This window comes from Falco rusticolus, chromosome 1 (genome assembly GCF_015220075.1).
Source record: "Falco rusticolus isolate bFalRus1 chromosome 1, bFalRus1.pri, whole genome shotgun sequence".
NCBI classification, from domain to species: Eukaryota; Metazoa; Chordata; class Aves; order Falconiformes; family Falconidae; genus Falco; species Falco rusticolus.
In genome coordinates this window covers 32,807,380-32,812,964 of record NC_051187.1, presented here as the reverse complement: position 1 = coordinate 32,812,964, position 5,585 = coordinate 32,807,380, and positions in this window count along the sequence as shown.

The following is a 5,585-nucleotide window of genomic DNA, read 5'->3' as shown; positions in this document are numbered from 1 at the left end:
GCTAGGCCTGCAGCGGGGTGCAACAGCCATCAGCGAGCCCATGGCCACACCACCAAACCTTCGCCAGGTGCCACGGGTGCTGCTGCTGGCTCAGGCTTCCCTGGGGGGGTCAGATCGGCAGGGAGCCCTGCAGCAGTGGGCACTGGCGACCAGACTGCGCCCCCTCCATCCGCCCTTTCTTCCAAGGAAAGCAATAAACCCCCTCCCCCTGGTGGCATGTAGGGAATGTTGGGGTTCACCTCGCTACCGGCTCCCTGTCACGCACGGGGATCTCTCCAGGGACATTTAACACTCACTGCAACGCCGCAGAGGAAAACTAGCTTTGGCTGACTTATACAGGGCAAGCAATTTGGGGTGAACAGAGCGTAGTTTGCAATTAAAACACACACACACACCAGGGGCTGTGAGTCCATGTGGATTCAAACACCATGACAAGCAGATTAGCAGCCACGAGGGCTGGACTGAGACCCCACCGCACCGGGCAAAACCCCCAGGGTTTGCATTTGAGGGAGCAGAGAGCTGCTAAGGGTTTTTTGGAAGTATGTTTGTGTACAGAATGCTGCTACCACCGCAGCACAACCATGCCTGCTTCTGCACTGCTCCCAGCCTGGCTGTGGCTGGAAACGTGCCACGCTTTGCTCCGTGGCGTGAGGAACGGGGAAGCTCTCCCAGGGGGCTGAAACACAGCACAGAGCACAGACCCTCCCTCCCACTGCCAGGGATGTTATATGCACAAATGCCCCTCTGCAGCAGCCAAGGTCTGCTGCAAAGCCCCCCCAGCTCCCAGTTCGCACCCCATTGCAGCGCTCTATCTATCCCCCACATTCCCGGCCGGCGGACGCCCGGAGCAGCCCAGCTGGGTGGGGTGTGTGGCAGGAAAAACAACGGGTACCCGGGATGGCACGGAGCATCCTCCCCTGGTGTCCACGCAAGGCAAGCGGAATCGCTGCCTCCAAACCCCACACCAGGTCTCCGAGGGGTGCAGCTGGAGGTGCCGCTACACGACCAGACCACCCTGGCTGTGTGAGGGTCACCGAAGGGGGAGTGAAGAGCAGGCAGCGCTCTACCAGAAACCTTGCAAAGAGCCTGAGAAACCTTGCAAAGACCCTGACGCACCGCTCCCGGCAGCTGCCTTGGGAATTGGCTCTCGCACAGCCTGCAGCCACAGCAGCCGCAGCTCCTCGCCGGATCAGACCCCATCCTGCCCATGCTGCCTGCTCCACACCCCCAAACCGCCTCCCCACACCGCTGGCCGCACTCACCCCTACCATGGTTTTCCACTGAAGGTATTTCCATGCTCTCCAGAGTCTATTCCTTGTTTCACAGCCCATCGTGCATCCCCAGCTGGCCGGGCCAGCCCCTCTGCAGGGCTCCAGCCCCGGCAGCTCTATAAGGCAGCCCCCGCGCCTCCCACCCCCTGGCACGCCAACCTGGCGCAGGAGGCTCTGGCACCGCCAGCACCGCGTCGCGGGCAGGATGGGACCTCCCCAGCAGTCAGACACGTGCCTTCCTGCGGCTCTGAAGCAACTTTCTATTTTAATCAGCGGGTTCACATGCCCCCTCGTAACTCAGCCAGACTTTGAATTGTTGATTGTTATTCCATGGGTAGGCTATAAACACGCAAAGAAGGACCAGCCCCCCTGCCCCAGAACGAGCAGATATCGCACGAGTAGCACTTGGCACATTTATTTTAAGGGAAAATGTGTTGAACACCCCTGGGATGTTGGGAAATGTCCCTATCTCTCCATGCACTCAGGGTATTTTCCAAGTGGCTGGAGCACTGCGGTGCTTGGTTTATCGCGCTGCGGCTCATACCTCTGCCGCTCGGCAGCTCTGCTGGGGCCGGCTGTGCTTCCCACCCGGAGCCCCAGATCCCACCACAAACCTGGTGCCAGCACACCCATCCCATCCGGCAAACCACATCGGACACATCTCCAGCAGGACTCAGGCAGTGACACTGGGAATCTGCCGTGTCAAAGCACTGACGAGCAGCAGCGATACCCCATGGGCAGCGCTGTGCGTGGGACCACGCAAAACCCCAGCGAGGCAAGGAGACACCGGCGGGCTGCCAAGTTTTACAACACGTCCCCACAGCCAAAGGTCTGTTATTTTTAACGGGGAGCAGAGCAGCCAGGAGGAGCTGGGCAGCAGCGCTTTGTTTCCAGTTATTTATCATGGCCGTCAGCTGTGCTGGAGTGGGAAGCTGGGTAAAAGTCAGTGCAAAGCTGCCCACGGAACAAAGCTCATCCACGTTTCACCAACTCCTCGCAAAACCACCAAAGAGCTGCTTTTCCGCCTTGAATAATTTAGCTGCAGTAGTTGCAAGGGCAGAGGAAGGGCAGGAATGGCACAGGAGCACCCCACATACCCCAGTCCTGGGATGCTGTGCTTCCCCATATGCAATACTGGGAGCATGTTAGCATCCCTCCCTAGCAGCAGGACCCGATCCTTATGGGATCCAGGACAACATTTGCACACACAACTGCACATACACGCGCGAGTGCACCTGGAGGTGCCCTGTCAAAAGGCTCAGCCCAGCCTGCAGGTTTACATACACCCCGTGCAATGCCCCCAGCAATGCTCACGCACAGAACAGACAGCTGGAAGGACAGTGGGTGCAGGGAAAACACCAGCAACACCCGCCGCTGTCCGTCCATGCGCTCACCACCTCAGCTGACCCCAACATTGTCTCGCCACGCAAGAAAATCCCTGCTTCCCGCTGCACCCTTGCCCATCAACCACAGCTGTGGCCTTTCCCAGCACCAGGAGATGGTGCAGGGACAGAGAAAAGCAGCAAAAGAAGAGAGGAAGCTGTGAGAAAATGGGAGCGATTGGGCAATTTGGCCACAGCACTGGGGATTGTGTTTGAAGCAATGCCACGCACAGTAAAAGCACTTTCCACTCCGTTCTCGGACATCCGAAATTGCTGGAAGAGGGCAACCTCTGGACCTTGCTGCGCTCGTGCACGTGGCATTGCTGTCATGCAGAAAGCTCGGGGTGTCTGCTCTTCCCGGGGTGCTGCCATTAACCTTCGCATAAGGGCTTTCCATGCAGCACCAAGTCAAAGAGGGCAGGATGCGGGCATCATTTGGAGCTCCGAGGAGCACCCACACATGCACATGCACCCCAATTTTAGCAACGGGGTCCCTAAAGAAATGCACCCACAAAAAGCATCTGCCCACCCCAAACAGGGCATCTTCACACCACCCAAACCTACGCATCGTACCTCATGCCAGCAGCGGGCTCTGGCAGCGTGGTCGTGGCGGGGGGCTCAGTGTTAGTGCCCCCTGCCCCAGTCAAGCTGCTGCGCCGTTTGCCCGCCCTGAAGGTTGTGGCTACCAGCTCATCTTCCGAGGAGTTGTCATCAAAGGAGCCCAGCACGAATTTGGCCAGGGCCGGCCGGCGGAGCGCAGCAGGGTTGTACACAGCGATCCGCTCCTGCTCGCCCACCGCAGCCTTGCTGGCCCGCGGCGGCGGGTTGGGGGCCAGGGGGCTCGGCCGCGTCGGCGGCTTGGCTGTGGTAGAAGCCACCGGCTGCTCCATCAGGGTCTTCTCCAGCTTCTCCTCCTCACCAAGCTGAAGGTTGGACATTTTGGCCCAGACGAGCAGCACCGACAGCAGCAGGAGCAGGGCAGCCGGCAGCAGTCACCTGCCCTGCGGGGAGGCATGGAGACCCTCTGTCACAGAGGACCCAGGGCTTTCCAACAGCCAGAGTTATAGCAGCAGCCCCCCAAAACACCAACACCCCCTTCCCCATTGCTCCCCACACTGCAGCCCCCCCCCCGCCCCCGATGCCAAGCCAGACCCTCCCGGTTCAGCTCGCTCAGAGCTATTTTTACTCCCCATAACAGGCACAGCTATGGCAAGAGGAATGCCGGGGGGGGCGGCACAGCAATGCTCCACCTTCACCTGGCATAGAGAGGGGGCTGAAATGCCCCCCCACTCACTCACAGCATCCTAAGGATGGTTGTGAAGCTGCCCCACCAACCCACCCCCTCGCAGAGAGGGGTGGTCCTTAAACCCCAAATCTCTACCAGCTGTCAAAGGTAGGGATGGTCCTGAGCCCCTCCATGCCCCCCTCAACCCCTTCCTGGGGGGCAACGGGCCACTCACCATGGGTGCTGAGCCCCGCGGGCCCCGCTCCGTGCCGGCAGGGACACACAGCCGTGCTGTGACTCCGGGTCACACCGTCCACGCTGTGCCAAAAGCCCAGGAGCAAGGGCTGTGCTGTGGGGCGAACGTGTGTCACGGCCCCCGGCGCCCCCCAAGTCCCCTGGTCACATTACAGTTGCGTTCTCACACGTGATGGTAACGTCAAGCAGAAATATTTCCCTGTTAATGAGCCTGGAACAACCTCTGCTGGAGGGGAGGGGGGGCCGGGGCACAGCCAGCTGGGACACCCGATCCTTGGGGGACAAAGGTGCCCTGGCCCCGTGCCTGGCCACAGGGGGACAAGGAAAAGGACAAGCTGCAGCAGCTTTGCCTCCCCAGGGAGGACACCCCCCCCCAGCCAGCCCCTGCCTCTCCAGGGAGGACAGCCCCCCCAGCCAGCCCCCACCTCCCCACTTTGCTCCTACCAAGGTAAGATCACACCACTACATAAAGTAATTTTTATTTTTTTTAAAAAAAAAACAAACAAACCGGGGAGAAAAAAAAACACAAACCAACCAACCAAACCTAAACAAACAAATACAAGCAGCCACAGAAAGTGTAAGTTTCACTTGTACTAGTGTTACCTATCAGAGGAAAATACCAATAAAAGGTTTACAAGTTATAAAAACTGACGTAATTTCCAAGCAAGCAAGGCACTTCACTTCCATTAAAGGAATTACAGAAGTCAAAGATAAGACTGTAAACCCAGAAGCACAAAGTCCAACCTCACCTTCATCCTGGAAGTCCCAACAACTATTTTCAACAGTGGCTGGAAACCTCAATTCTCTCCTATGAAGGCAAAGCACAAAACTCTAAGATCTTAAAAGATCTTAAATAATTTGCAACCCTCAGCCCATCAATTGGCAGATTTTGACAAACGCACCTTCCCTGCTGCCATCAGCAGGTTTGTGGTCATCAAAGCTCACCTGTCATCTAAGCAATTAACACACCCAGTAAGAACCTATAAAACTTCCGGTTTTCCTCTCTAAATACCAACAAAAAGCTCAGAGCACGACCAGCGCCTCAGTCACGGTCTCCTCTCTGATGCTGGGGGTGGGAGGATTTACCTTGAACCCTTGAGAGTATAGTCTTTGCAGTCCCAAGAGGTCGTATTTCTAATAAATCTCAATCTGTAGCAAAAAGCTAAAACCAAAAGCATCTCAAAAGCATCTGCCTTTTCTCTCATGCAGCCAGCTCCACAGCCCCCAAATATGAAACCTGGATTGGCACAGTAGGAGGTGAAGAAGGGGGAGGAGGCACAGCAGGGTATTTACAAAAGCTGAACAGCTTCACCTGTAAGAACCGACATCCCTTCAAGAGCCTGAAAAGATATTCTCATTACAACAACTAACACAAATTAATATAAAACAACTCTGGCAAGTTGCTGGTGTTTTGGGGTGGTTTTTTTGGGTTTTTTTTTTTTTTTTTGCTTT